General features: G+C 43.1%; 1 protein-coding gene across 1 annotated transcript in view; it reads left to right on the top strand.

The window, feature by feature from the left end:
- The first annotated feature begins 8,838 nt into the window (after positions 1-8,838).
- Positions 8,839-15,724, top strand: part of RFX2 (regulatory factor X2) — a 582,894-nt gene continuing 576,008 nt past the window's right edge. Inside the window, 1 exon segment of the mRNA XM_030218518.1 lies at positions 8,839-9,188. The gene's annotated coding sequence lies outside the window, so the exon portion shown is untranslated.

Here is a 15,724-nt window from a genome sequence, read left to right on the forward strand (position 1 = left end):
AAATTTCAAAAAAGGATTTTTAATTAATGACTATGGACAGACTTTAAGCTCAAGTACTTTAAGAACCTTGTGTGAAGTTGAGTGGCCATCTATGGGAGTGGGGTGGCCCCCTAGTGGCAGCTTAGATATTGAAGTAATCCGGAAGGTCTACAGCATAGTAGTAGGAGGACCAGAATATTCTGAACAACTCCCTTATATAGATTCCTGGGACAGCCTTGTGACTGACCCTCCCTCTTGGTTGAAAACTTATATGGGATCCCCAGTAAAATTCATGTTAGGCCGTGTTCAAAGAAAGATTAGAAAATCTAAACTAGAAGAGGGAAAGAGCCCTAGGAAGCCTACCACCCAATCGGTGGCTTCCGCCCCTACCCTGTCTGAGAAACCCATACTCTCTGATGACCCCTCAGACCTTGAGCCGCCACCTTATGGCCCATTGTTGGGGTTCCGTGCCGCCCCCAGAGATCCACGCCACCCAGCCCAAGCCTCTCCAGCACAGGCTTCTCCGGATAGTTCTTCCCCTCCTGTGCCAAACCTGCCACACCCTAGGTTGGACTTTTCACCTGGCCTCTACCCTTCTGTGCCAAATCCTCTCCTGTTAACCTCTGAAGACCCGTTTTGGGTTCCACTCCCTGACTCCTCAACTCCCGACAGCCCAGCCTCTCCTTCTAATACCCCTACCCACTCATCAGGGGCCCGGCATCCCTTTCAATGGACTGATTCACCTGTGACCACCTCTCAGTCTATGAGTACCCCTCCCCATCCCTCAGGGGTTCAACACACCTCCACTGAATGGGTTAGACCTGCTGCAATTACCTTTGAGCATGATAGGAGGGTAGCTCCTAGCTCTACCTCAGGTTCCATTCCCACCTCCTCGAGAGTTCTGCCACTTCGTCAGGTAACTACCACTCGACCGGATCCTAATAATCAGGGTCAGGTTATACAGGCACAGGCCTATCAGTATGTACCCTTCACAACCACCGATCTCCTGAATTGGAAGACGCATTATCCCTCTTATACTGAAAAGCCTCAGGCGGTGGTGGACCTAGTGACTAGCATTATGGCCACCCATAACCCAACCTGGACTGATTGTCAACAACTTCTCCTGACCCTCTTCACAACTGAGGAGAGGCGGAAGATTTTGCAAAATGCTGAGGCCATCACGCGAGAGCGTGTTCCCGAGAGGACACAGGACCCAGAGGGATGGGTTAGAGCTCGGTTTCCTCGCGCAGCTCCAGATTGGGATCCAAATGATGGGCAGCACTATGAACTGTTGTCTGGCTATTGCCGGGACTTACTGGAAGGTATGAGGAAAGGCATAAAGAGGCCCATTAATCTGGCAAAGGTCTCTGAAATTCTCCAAGGGGCAACTGAATCCCCTGGGGCCTTTCTAGAGCGACTAATTGAAGCCTACAGAACATACACCCCATTTGACCCTGAAGCCCAAGAAAACCAGAGAATGGTGAATAGCGCATTGGTGGCCCAGAGTATGCCAGATATCCGGAAGAAGTTGCAGCGTCAGGAGGGATTCGCAGGGATGAATACCACCCAGCTAATTGAGATCGCAACCAAGGTTTTCATTAATAGAGATCAGGAGGTGCGCCGAGAGGCTGACCGGAAGATGCAGAAGAAGGCCGACCTTTTAGCGGCAGCCATTACTAATTCCACTCTTAATCGAGGTCGACCTCTAGCTAATGGGAAGCCAAAGTGGGACCCCGGACCACCAGCCAGGCTCCGAGATTCCTTCAATCAATCCCGGCCAAGGGGGGAGAATCCCAGACCAAGATTGGAGAGGGATCAGTGTGCCTATTGTAAGGAAAGAGGGCACTGGAAAGATGAATGCCCCCAGAGGCGCCAGGGACTGAGAAGGGGACCAGGAGATCGAGGAAGCCGAGGCCGAGTTCGAGAGGGAAGATATGAGCCTCCTGAATCTGACATCATCGGGATAGCCGAGATGGCAGAATGGGACGAATAGGACAGACCGGGTTCCTACAAACTGGGCTCCCAGGAACCTATGGTCAAGTTAACTATAGGGAGCCGCTCAATTCCATTCATGATTGATACAGGAGCTGAACATTCTGTTGTGACGGAGCGATTAGCGCCTGTGTCTGGAAAAACTGTCCGAGTGGTGGGTGCCACGGGGGTGCAGAACCGGAGGCCCTTCCTGACAACCCGTAGATGCCAATTGGGCTCACACATAGTCACTTATGAATTCCTGTATATGCCAGACTGTCCAATCCCTTTGTTAGGTCGAGACCTGCTGTCCAAGCTTAGGGCCCAAATTTCCTTTGACTCTGATGGCCAGACTTCAGTCTCCTTTCGGCCCCCAACATCCAGCCCTAAGGGTATACTGAGTTTCTGTTGCCCTCTTGAAGAAGAATGGCGGCTGCATCAGTCGCAGGGCCAAGTTGACCTACCCCTGGCAGACAGCTTTCAGGTCAGTGGGGTATGGGCAGAAGATAATTCCCCAGGGTTGGCCCGAAATATTCCTCCTGTACATGTAGACTTACTTCCAAGTGCCCGGCCAATCCATCTTCGCCAATACCCAATTCCCAGAAAGGCTCTGGAAGGGATTCAAGCACATTTGAATCGTCTGTTATCCCATGGAATTATTCGACCTTGCCAGTCTCCATGGAATACGCCACTATTGCCAGTTCAGAAGCCAGGGACTGAGGATTACCGGCCAGTCCAAGACTTACGAGTGGTTAACAAATCCACTATTTCATTACACCCTGTAGTGCCTAATCCATATGTCCTGCTAGGATTGATACCTTCTGGAGCTACCCATTTCACAACACTAGATTTAAAAGATGCCTTCTTTTGTATTCGGGTGGCCCCCGCCAGTCAATTGCTTTTTGCCTTTCAATGGGAAAACCCAGTAACAGGAAGGAAGCTTCAGTATACATGGACCCGCCTGCCACAGGGGTTCAAGAATTCCCCCACTATTTTTGGGACAGCCCTAGGACAAGACCTTAAGACTTTTAAATCTGAGCCTTCCAGGCGAGTTTTACTCCAGTATGTAGATGATCTCCTGATTGCAGCAGTGACTCAGGAAGAGTGTTTTGAGGCTACCAGAGAATTGCTGGAGCTACTCTTGGATGCAGGCTATAAGGTCTCACGCTCAAAGGCCCAACTTTGTCAGTCAGAAGTGAAGTATCTGGGCTTTTGCATTTCCCAGGGAAGTCGGAGATTGGATGCTAGTAGGAAGCAAGCAGTAGCTGCAATTCCCCAACCCAAGTCCAGAAGGGAAGTTAGGGAATTTCTGGGAGCAGCCGGATTCTGCAGAATTTGGATTCCAAATTTTGCATTGATGGCGAAACCCCTATACCAAGCCACAAAGGGGGGTGAAAAGGAACCATTTGAATGGGGATCTACTGCTCAACAATCCTTCATTGCCATAAAGAAAGCCCTACTCCAAGCCCCTGCGTTAGGCCTTCCTGATGTGGAGAAACCTTTCTCATTGTATGTCCATGAGAGACAGGGGGTTGCTCTGGGTGTGCTGACCCAGATGATGGGATCCTGGCAGAGGCCTGTTGCATACCTGTCTAAACAGCTGGATGGAGTGGCTAAAGGATGGCCAGCCTGCATGAGGGCCATTGCAGCAACAGCCTTACTGGTCCAGGAAGCTGATAAGTTGACCTTGGGGCAAGAACTGGTTGTTAAAGTCCCCCATGCAGTTCTCACCCTCATGGAGTATAAGGGCAACCACTGGTTTACAAATAACCGCATGGTTAAGTACCAAGCTAGTTTGTGTGAGAATCCACGGATACACCTGGAAACAGTGGCTACATTCAATCCCGCCACTCTTTTGCCAGCATCTGAGGGACCACCGGATCATGACTGTATCCAAACCATGGATGAAGTGTATTCCAGTCGACCAGATCTTAAAGATGTTCCATGGAGGGACCCAGATGTAATTTATTTCACAGATGGAAGCAGTTATGTGGAGAACTCCAAGCGACTGGCAGGCTATGCTGTGGTGACAGAAGACAAGGTGATAGAAGCAAGAGCCCTGCCCCAAGGAACTTCAGCTCAGAAAGCAGAACTTGTGGCCCTCATACGAGCTCTGGAGTTAGCAGCAGGACTGGTAACCAACATTTATACTGATTCCAAATATGCCTTCACAACTCTACATGCTCATGGAGCTTTGTATAAGGAAAAGGGACTCATAAATGCTGCAGGCCAACCTGTTAAGTATGGACCTGAAATACTTCAGTTGCTAGAGGCTGTGTGGGCCCCTAAGAAGGTAGCTGTCATTCATTGCAGGGGACACCAAAGAATAGATACTCCAGTGGCCCGAGGGAACCGCCATGCTGATCGGGTGGCCAAGGAAGCTGCTCGAGGACCCTCAGCAAGTACTGTGACCCCCCTGTTCCAAATTCGATTGCAAGAATGGACACCTATGTATACCCAAATGGAAGAGAAATGGGCTCAAGAAGAAGGTGCAGTAAGGAGACCTGATGGCTGGTTACATCTCCCTGATACCAGAGTTCTGGTGCCACGCCACCTAGCTTGGCCTGTAGTGTCTCAAGCTCATGACCTATCACACTTAGGGAAAACAGCACTAGCCCGCCTACTCAATCGAGTAGTGGTGCTGGAAGGATTGGATAGTCTGGTTGCCACTGCCTCTGCCCGATGTACTCTCTGTGCCCAGAATAATGCTCGTCAGGGACCCCGTATTCCACCAGGAGTTCAGTTTAGAGGACTAACACCCTTTGAGTCCCTAGTTATAGACTTCACAGAAATGCCCAGGAGTGGTAGGTTCCGATACCTCTTAGTCATGGTCTGTACCTTTTCTGGGTGGGTGGAAGCATATCCTACAGTCACTGAGAAAGCCACAGAAGTAGCTCGAGCCCTCCTTAGGGATGTCATCCCCAGGTATGGACTGCCTCTTGCCATAGGTTCAGATAATGGTCCCGCCTTTGTTGAAGCTACACTTCAGGCCCTGTCCCGCGCTTTGCGCACTACCTGGAAATTGCATTGTGCCTATCGTCCCCAGAGTTCAGGGCAGGTTGAGCGGGCAAACAGAACCTTGAAAAATAGCCTAGCAAAGATTTGTCAGGAAACCCAATTGAAATGGCCACAGGCACTGCCACTAGCCCTTTTCCGTCTCCGATGCACTCCAACTAAAGGAACAGCCCTCTCTCCCTTTGAAATTGTGTATGGGAAGCCCCCAGCCATTTTACAGGGAATTAAGGGAGACATAGGGATTTTAGGGTCTGCCCAGGTGCAGGAGCAGGTAGCCCTCCTGGGTAAGATAATTTCTGAGCTTCAGTCTTATGTGAGAGAAATAAACCCTGTCCCCTTCCAGGCTCAGGTACATTCCTTCCTGCCAGGGGATAGAGTTTGGGTGAAAGACTGGAGGCTCCAGCCTTTGGGGCCCCGATGGAAAGGACCTTTTACTGTTTTGCTTTCTACCCCTACAGCTGTGAAGGTCGCAGGGATAACTCCATGGGTCCATTGGTCTCGAATTAAGTCTGCTGACCAGACTGAGCCCAGCACGGATCAGACGGAGCCTAAACAGTGGAGAGCAGAAAGAGATCCAGCGGAGCCATTGAAGTTGCGCCTGACCCGAATCAAAGAATCTACTAGCTGAAAAGAAGGGTCAACTGCATACTGCAGGAGCGGCTGAACTTCGGCTTCATACTGAGACTCTTTCTTGCCTGATTCTGGCTTTCTTGGAATTTGAAAGCTTGATCCTTGTCAGTTGAGGGTCTATCCCAACTGGTATAAGAACTCAAAGACTGAGAACATTATATGAGAGTAATCTGTGATTAGCACAGACTGTTGAAATATTACTGCTTAATGAGTTTGCTGTATTTGTTTTAGATTAGGAAGAAAGAAAATGTTATTCCTAGTTAGGACCACTATAATCTCCAGAGTCTGAGTTGTGAGACTTATCTCTGCATAAGCTGATTTTAGTCTCAAAGGGGGGAATGAGGCAGTGAGCAAAAGAAATTGAATAATTCTGAGAAATCATATGAAGGGTTAATTTTGTTTAAAGGTGCTCAGATATTATTTTAAATTCTCAGTTCTGCTAGCAAGTGAAGGAATGTTATCTGGTTTAAGTTATTTACATTTGCTGGGCTGGGTTAGAAAGGTCAGACACAGGAATTTCTTTCAACCTTGTGAGGGATGGATTGCTAAGCAAACACATGTATTCTATTATGAGCCGGTATATAGCAGGCTGTTTGTTTAGGATTAGTTTAAAATGCTTAGAAGAAATACTGTTTAGAGAGAGGCAATAGATTAGTATTTACAAGTTTTTGATATTTAGAATATGTTTACTCTGTGTAGTTAAATGTAGAATGTCTGTTAAATTCTGTATTACTCTTTGTCTGCTGTTTAAGACTGCAGTTGAGGAGATCAACATGTGGTTAGACTTATCTGCAGTTCTGGCTGGTTTAATATATAAGCTGATAGGTGAACGAGGTCAGGGCTAGTTAGCTCTCGTCTCCTTGATTAATTATAAGCTAAGTGTAGGACTGGGTCAGTTTGAGGAATACCAAACCTATGTAACTGATATTTCAAAAGTAATGATTGGTTGAGGCAAGGTGACCAATCTATTCCTTAAACCAATTGGGAGTAAAGGGGGCTAGGCTAGGAGGAGGGCTTAGGACCCTATTTAAGTAGGAGCAGAAGCAGTTTACGTCAGAAGGAGCTCAGAAGAAAGGAAGAAAGCTGGAAGACAACAGGAGAGACAGCATAAGAAGAGAAGCAGCTGAGACAAAGACACAGAGAGCTGAGAGAAAGACACAAAGAGCTAAGAGAGGAGAAGAGAGCTAGAACTGATGTCCTGCTTTGTTTGCTGGCAAATAAAGAAGATTTCTCTCTCATTCTGGTGTGTGCTGTCTGACTCCTGAAGCATCACAAATTCCTATCCCAATTCCTGCAACAATAGCAGCAGAATCACATACTGGGCCAGTATGATCAGAAAAACAAAGTCACTAGATAACAAAGGTAGAAAAAACTCATTTTATTTTCATTATAGTGTTTGGAATATGTTCACTTTGAGAATCAGGTGCTCAACATTAAAAGTTTTCATTTACTTATTTATGGCATTTTATCGCACATTAAACATGAATTAGATTGGAACCTGGGATCATTTAATTTTTTTTCCTGGAGTAATGCATTGCCACCCCCCTCCCGACTATAGCCAGCTCTGCAATTTGGGGGGGGGGCGCAGAGGGGGCCTGGGGAGAGAGCCTGTTAAACATTTATCAGCACACCACTGGCCCAATCCCAATGGTCACCACACCAGCTTTGAATTTACCTAGAGGCATCAATAGAAATCAAACAAAATAAAACATGGAAAAGAAAGTAAGATGATACCTTTTTTATTGGACATAACTTAATACATTTCTTGATTAGCTTTCGAAGGTTGCCCTTCTTCATCCGATCTGATGAAGAAGGGCAACCTTCGAAAGCTAATCAAGAAATGTATTAAGTTATGTCCAATAAAAAAGGTATCATCTTATTTTCTTTTCCACGTTTTATTTTTTGATTTCTATTGATAACCTTTAAGAGTGGACTAACACGGCTACCACACCTCTCTACCCTAGAGGCATCGACATTTCAAAATAATGGAAAGTGACCAGTATAATACAAGCTACTTTTCCCTGCATTCTGGGGGAGCGCGAAATATTCAATGCCATCCAGAGCTGGCTCCTGTAAACATCTACCGCCGCGTATGAAAGTGCCTAACATTAATGCACTTTAGTGAGCAGACCTCCTGATTTCGTTTCATTTATCTTGCACGCTCCCTTCGTCCTTCTAGAAACTTATGGCACTTTGGAAGGCTAAGTGCTTTGAAACAATGCCTCAAAGAAACACAGGCACACATACAAAGCAAGTCACACAAATGTTATTAAGAATACACAAGCTACATGCGTTTCCCTCTTAATTTATGGATTTGCACGAGTTAGACTTACCAATATTACAAGTGTCCAGTAAAGCAATAGCTAGTCAATTTCATTGGAGATAAATGTTACACCCAAAAGAAGAGCTACAAAGTAGTTGCAAAAGAAACCAGCCGTGCACATTTCTACAATTCGTTGACAAACGCTTCATGTTCTCTTAGGCTTCTGCACTAGCATTCCGATTTTTGCTGTTGTCTCGGTCTTGTTGCCATCGTGCTGTCACTTTCGAAGAAAAGCTACAGCACAGGACTTTAAAACCTCGGTTTTACCGACTCGGACAGCTACAAAAAAGTAGTTCGTACTACCATCCATATAACAACCTGTTTCGTTTTAAAGGTCCTTGGTGTCATTCTGCTTTACCATTCTATTTTTATGTTAACTCACACGTGGTTACCGTACATACTTTAAGAAAGCCCCTCCCAAGCCACTGTTAATAAAATGAGCAAAGCCAATTTGTCTTCAGAGTTGGTCGATTTTAGTCAACGCATTTTTAGTTCTAGAAGGAAATCCTCGACTAGAAGATAGAAATTAAAGAACGTTTTTTGTTGTAAAGAATAGTGATTATGTACGCTATGTGAGGTTCAAGTTTTGCAGACACTTCATAACAAGCGGAAATCTTTCCCAATCAAATTCCTTTCATCATCAGGAACAACCCTCCTCTCTTCAACTCACTTCCCTTTATATTTTGGAACTCTGCAGCTCACCTATGCCCACCAAAGCCACCCTCCTACAACTCTTCTTCCCGCCACACTGTGCGCCAAAATCAACCCACTCTTCGTCTCACACAGCGACCCACTACTGCCCCAGCAATAATAGGCTAATAGCTTAGTTTCGTTTAGTAGTATACAGTTTGGTTTAACTCAACTCAACCCCCCTCCCCCTCCCCCTTCAAGACCGGAAATGGCGCAGTCATTAAAAGCCCGCCAGTGGCCGAAGAATTTGGGTCTGGCCAATTAACAAAGCTTAAAGGTTTATATCGCCGTCCCACTCCCACCCTCCGCCCCGGGTGAGAAAGAAGTTGGCACCATTGAGGGGATGGCGTAGAGAGGCGGCGGTTAGTTACCGTTGATGACGTAAGGAAGGAGAGTGTAGCAACAGTTGCTTCGAGACCCCCGCGCGCCATAGTGACTGTAGTCGTGGAGACTGTTACTTGCCAACGGGAGCAACACGCAGCAACAGCAGCAGCAGTGGTAGTAGTAGTGGTAGGAATCGGAGGAGCGTCGGCGGCGGCTGTGAAAGGATAGGCCGAGCATTAAGGGATATTAAAAAAGGGTAAGCTAAGGAGCAGAGGCAAAACTTCAAGAAAACAGAATTCCCGCTACCATATAGACCTGCATCCCCACCATTAATTCGTTTTATAGGCTGTTCTTTTTGTTAGCTTCACGCTTTTTTACCGCACTGGGAGAAAAAAAGACAAAACTTTTTCTCACTATAGTTTTATTACTGCATTTTTCTTTTCGCTGCTTTTCATGAACTGTTTCCTCACGCAGCACTGAGGAAGGGGCGGAGAAAGCGCTGTTTTCTAAAAAAAAAAAAAAAACCCAAGGAAAACTCATTTTCTTATAAGCATCATAACGTTGATGCTTATGATGGCGTTTTCTAGTCACAACACCTTTTTTTCTAGCAGCAGTTTTTTTTTAAAGCAAAAGAATAAACTATGCTTAAGTAACATTTTTGGCCGTGCTTATTCTTTTTGCTGCTTGGTGAAAGCTACATCTGAATGGATAACTTTTAAAAGCGGATCTATGATTGTTTTTTGTCAATGTAATATAAATTGGCTCATTTATATCTGAAATCTGCGTTTTTGTATCTTATTCTTTATGTTTCACTATTAATTATTGTACATCTGAATAGCTTTTACGTTGCAGTATTTTCCTTCAGGGAAGTTTTGAAAACTTTTGAGCTTCCTTTTTCATTTTTGGTTTTAAGTGAAACAAGTCTACTCATAAAGTGAGAAAGTGCTCTTAAGTTGCACCTAATATTTGCTGAAGATTTAAATGAGATGCAAAGCATTTTAGAAACTCCTCTAAAAAACTGTAAATTCCAAAAATTAATTTTAAGTGCATTTGGTGTGGTTTGAAATCAGATTTTATACCTAAAGTCAAAGGATAACTGGTTGCTGCTAAACAGTTGAAAAACTCACACAGCCACTCCTTTAAGTATTTTTCTTACCTTGTAAGCTCTTGAAAACATGGCAAGAATATAAATAGGCTGTAGCTGATTTCAGTATTTCAAAGAAAATGTTATTGTTTGTATTCCTTTTCATTTCACACCTTATTTTTATACCTTGTGTATATTTTTAGTTTTTTTTTCTGATGTAGAAAGAAATAGAACAAAATTCTATATTTATGTTCCTTGGTTTTGAATAGATTTGATGGTGCTGTGTAACTCAAGGAGTGGATATCTTTTCTCTGCTTAAGTCAATTTTCCTTTTAAATTTCTGGCATAACTTTTTTTGGTACTGATAAATCCAGTTACAGCTCTTCCATTTCAAATTATTCACTGGTTTCTCTTATAAACTTTTCCAGTGCATGTTTGTTAGATTCTGTTTAACTAGATGCTGAATCTAGAAACGGTATCTGAATGGTAGAACCTTACAAAAAAAGTTCTGCCAAGATTGCTTTTGATAGGTCATCTGTTCATAATAACTATTTATAGGTGTATCCAAGAAATATAAAACATTTAATGGTGTTTTAGCTATTTGCACAGTGTTTTATTAAGTAAAATATGTGAAAATGTTTCTGGTTCATAATGGCCATATGTGAAGTTAATATGCATGGTAAATGTGCTATTATGGGATTTAAAATGTAGAATTGTTTAGGCTGGGGTTATTCTGATTTTATAAATATTGTATCTGCCATAAAGGAGAACTTATAAATTACTTTTCATATTTAAAGTCTGTGTTATATACAGAAAAGAGATTTTATGAAGTCATGTGACTTGCATATGCACATAAGTACATATATGGAAAGCATGCACATACTTTTATGGGATATGTGTGTAGCTGTGTAGTTTAAGCACAGAAAGAGTTGTCTAATGGTTACAGTAACAGGCTGGGATCTAGGGGAAGTGGATACAATCCTACAGCAGCTCCTTGTGATCTTGGGCAAGTTATTAAATCCTCCATTGCTTCGGGTACGAATTTCATTTGTGAGCCTTCCAGGGACAGATAAATACCTGCATGTACACTTCTTTGATAGTTTTAGACTTGCAGGTGGTATATAATAAAATATGTGGGTACACACACACACACCTTCAGAGCAGGTGTAAATTATGTGCTTTTTGGAGCTAGTTCTGGAAGCATATTTTATGAAGGCATATGTGTCATGGTTGCCTTTCAATAGATACTGATTTGGATTTCTCACAAAAGCATTCTATTATAAAAATTAAGCTCAGAATGTTTAGGATTACCCATTCTAATGATTTGCTTGAATGTTTTTCGGGATACCACTTTTACTAGCTTAAAGTATTCAAAGTAGGAGCATAATGACTTTTCATTTCTGAACCTGACCCTAGGTGTTCAAATGTCTGTATTCCTCCAGAGGGTTTATAGTTTTTGTACCTGAAGCAATAGAGGATGTGACATGCCCAACATCTTGAAAAATGACAGTGGGAGAATCAGGGTTTGAGCTCTAGCTTGCCTGGTTCCTGCTGTTCTAACCACTTGTTAGTGGTAAAGAAATTTATATAAGGAATGTAGTAGGATGTTAGCAAGCATCTGGTGGGATAAGGTTTTTATGTGTGCAGAAGCAAGAAATTGCAAGCAGTTCAGATATTGTGGCTCAGACACTGGAATATGTGAGAAACATAGCAATATTACCCAAGTAAAAGGTACAGTGTAAATATAGAATATATTGCCTGAATAGAGGGTACAGTGTAGCTGATGCTTACCACACAATGGTTATATTTAACTATTAACAATAAGTATGTTTTACTCCCTCCTCTGAGTGGAAGCCTCACTGTAGCCAAGTGATACCATCTCTCAGGAGGCGTTGTCTTGGATAACACTTTCTGGTCTTTCTGCTGGCTGGTTTCTCAGAAATCCCTTAATTTTAATTTCATATTTATATACCACATAACCATCTGCATAGTCAAGGCGGTTAATATAAAAGTTCACATGGGAAAGAAGGAAAACAAACAATATTAGTTTCAATCTCTTTATTGATGACCAATAGAAATAAAACATTGAAAAGAAAATAAGATACCTTTTTTTATTGGACATAACTTAATACATTTCTTGATTAGCTTTCGAAGGTTGCCCTTCTTCATCAGATCGGAAATAAGCAAATGTTGGGAGATTACAGTATATAAGTGAAACCATAAAATTGTACTGCTTTGTCACCCTCCTGTCTCCATGCATATCTCCTTGTCCTTCATTCACCCAACTCTTCCTGTCTCTCACCTATCCACCCCCATCCTGTTAGACTGTCACTGAACTGCTTTGATGTTTCACTTAAATATACTGTCATCTACCAACATTTGCTTATTTCTGATCTGACGAAGAAGGGCAACCTTCGAAAGCTAATCAAGAAATGTATTAAGTTATGTCCAATAAAAAAGGTATCATATTTTCTTTTCCATATTTTATTTTGATTTATTTCTATTGATTACCTTTAAAAGTGGACTAACACGGTTACCACACCTCTCTACTTTATTGATGACAAAATAGTACAAGCATAACAAGACAGATTCACAAATATTCAGTAGTCACCAAGAAATTTCACATGTTCTCTTACCCATCCAGTTCCCCTCAACGTTCAGCCCCAAACCTCAACCCATATAACAAGGGTACACGAAGTCCAAACAACCCCTTCAATCCCCGCCTCCCCTCCTACATACAATAGACCACTTCATAGTAACATAGTAGATGACAGCAGAAAAAGACCTGCACGGTCCATCTAGTCTGCCCAACAAGATAAACTCATATGTGCTACTTCTTGTGTATACCTTACCTTGATTTGTATCTGCCATTTTCAGGACACAGACCGTAGAAGTCTTGCCCAAAACTAGCCCCACCACCCAAACACCAGCCCCGCCTCCCAATCTCGGCTAAACTTCTGAGGATACATTCCTTCTGCACAGGATTCCTTTATGTTTATCCCATGCATGCTTGAATTCCGCTACCGTTTTCATCTCCACCACCTCCCGCGGTAAATGTTGCAACATGAATAGAACGCAGGGAAGCAAAGTGCAATAGTAACAAAAAGCAAGTAATATTAATATCAAATATCTATCATAGCTGTATAAATCAGGATGTTAAGCTGAAATTTTCCTAAATAATCTTGTTTTAGAGTTACAACAAAAATTTGCATAGTCTTGCTTACTTAAGCTCACAGGAAAAGAATTCCACAGTTCTGGCCCTGCACTATCAGTAAACCTTTTCTTTTAAGTGTCCAGTTTAAATTTCTGAAAAGAAGGAAAATCACTTTAAATTGATTTTCACAATGGAGATGCTGAGTTGGAATATGCCAGAGTACCCAGTTTGGAATATAAATAGGTGTTAAACCATGCAAGATCTGAAAGAGAAGTTTAAATTCAAGTCTAGCCTTTATTGATAACCATGGAAGGCTGGAGGAGTGGCCTGGTTGTTAGGGTGGTGGACTTTGGTCCTGGGGAACTGAGGAACTGAGTTTGATTCCCACTTCAGGCACAAGGCAGCTCCTTGTGACTCTGGGCAAGTCACTTAACCCTCCATTGCCCCATGTAAGCCACATTGAGCCTGCCATGAGTGGGAAAGCGCGGGGTACAAATGTAACAAAAATAAAAAAAATTGGGTATGGGGTTGCTCTATCCCATTTAGAATAGCCAACAATCATTTTCGCTGCTGTATTCTGCAACACTTGTAATATCCAGAGCTGATGAGTGTAAGAATAGCCATACTGGGTCAGACCAATGGTCCATCTTGCCCAGTATCATGTTTCCAGCAGTTGCTGATCCAGGTCAGAAGTACCTGGCAGAATCCCAATCAGGACACTATTGTCATAATCTATTGCTGGTTAAAGCACTGCTTGTATCACTAAATGGCCATGATATGTATGTAGGCAAGATCTTATATGCCTGGTTTGTCTCAAGTGTCCATAAATATTCTTCACAAGAAAGTTAATGTGAATCCAAAGTCAAGTTAGAAGACTTCCAATAGTTTCATGATTGGTCTAGCCCAGGGGTTCTCAACCCAGTTCTTGGGACACACACAGCCAATCAGGTTTTCAGGATATCCACAATGAATATGTATAAAATATATTTGCATGCATTACCTGCATTGTATACAAACTTGTATATTCATTGTGTGTATGATGAAAACCTGACTGGCTGGGTATGTCTCGAGTACTGGGTTGAGAACCCTTGTCTAGCCTTTAGACATTGGTTTGACTTTATCTTGGTCTCAGTATCTGCTCCTGTCATACCAGACCAGAATGTGTATGTAACATATATATGAAGAGTGCAACTTATCGTGGGCTTTCTGGCTTTTGATGTTAGTTTACTTGCAGCAAGATGACTAGAAAGTTCATGTGCTCCACTTAATATTCCCCTCAAGGCCTAGTGTAGGGGTGGGCATCCTCAGTACTTGAGGACCGCAACCCAAGCAGGTTTTCAGGACTTCCCAAGCACTCTTATTAAATAAAGGGAAAGGGAATTGAGACTTGATATACCACCTTTCTGTGTTTTTTTCCAACTTCAGCCAAAACGGTTTACATTTATGTATTTATGTAATTAATACATTTATACCCCACTAGTTGTAGGCTCAATTGGCTTACACAAAACTGTAGTAGGGCTACAGTACAAAAGTACAATAATACAGTATAACAGTAAGGATTATAAACAGATTGATATAAGTTTAAACACAAGATAGTAAAGAAAATATAAGGTAATTAGTGTCCATGAATTATTTTAAACCATTAGTAAATCTTATTATGTTGTGCCTGGAGAATAAGCCTTTTTCAACAGGGTGGACTTCAATAATTTTCTGAAATTTAGATAGTTCTGAGTTGTTTTTACTAATTTATACATGTATACAGGTACTTATTTTGTGTCTGGGGCAATGGAGGGTTAAGTGACTTGCCCAGAATCACAAGGAGCTGCAGTGGGAATCAAACCCAGTTCCTTAGGATCAAAGTTCGCTGCATTAACCACTAGGCTAAACTCATGGCATTAATTTTTACCTGATTTCACCTCCTGTTAGACCTGTTTATGGTAGTTAATCCTAGCCCTTTACCTTCTTCCTCCATATATTTCAATTATCTATTTAATTACTTCCTTGTCATCAGCAGCAGATGAATCCATTAACTGATGGGTTGTATCCGCCTACCAGCAGGTAGAGATAGAGAACACTGAAAGACCATAGTGCCTCTAGGACGACTAGCCCCAACTGCCTTCAGTATTTCTCTATCTCCCAGCAGGTGTGGACGTAGCTTGATTAGCTCCTGGATCTCAGACTGCCTGGGGTGGCTCCTGTGCTTTGCCAGTTGAGCAGGGGTGTTGTGGCTGGTGGTGCCCACTATAAAGGCATATAGGTTCGCCCTTTCCCTGCCTCACCCATTCCCCCCCGCCTCCCGGAGTCCCTCTGTTGCTGCCTGCCTCCAACTTTCCTCACAGCATTAAAAAAAAAATAATAAAAAGTGCTCTTTTACTGCGTGGCTGTTCTGAGGCTTTTTCCAGTGATTCTGGTTCTGTGCAGCTTGACCGGAGCTCGTTGACTTGGTCTTCTGAGGTGAGAGTAGTGCCCAGCTCCTCCAGGGAGGTCCCGCAGACGCCGTTCCGATCGGGGTAAGTTTTGGCGCGAAGCCGCCATTTTATTGCTATATTCCCGT

Source organism: Microcaecilia unicolor, chromosome 11 (assembly GCF_901765095.1).
Source record: "Microcaecilia unicolor chromosome 11, aMicUni1.1, whole genome shotgun sequence".
NCBI classification, from domain to species: Eukaryota; Metazoa; Chordata; class Amphibia; order Gymnophiona; family Siphonopidae; genus Microcaecilia; species Microcaecilia unicolor.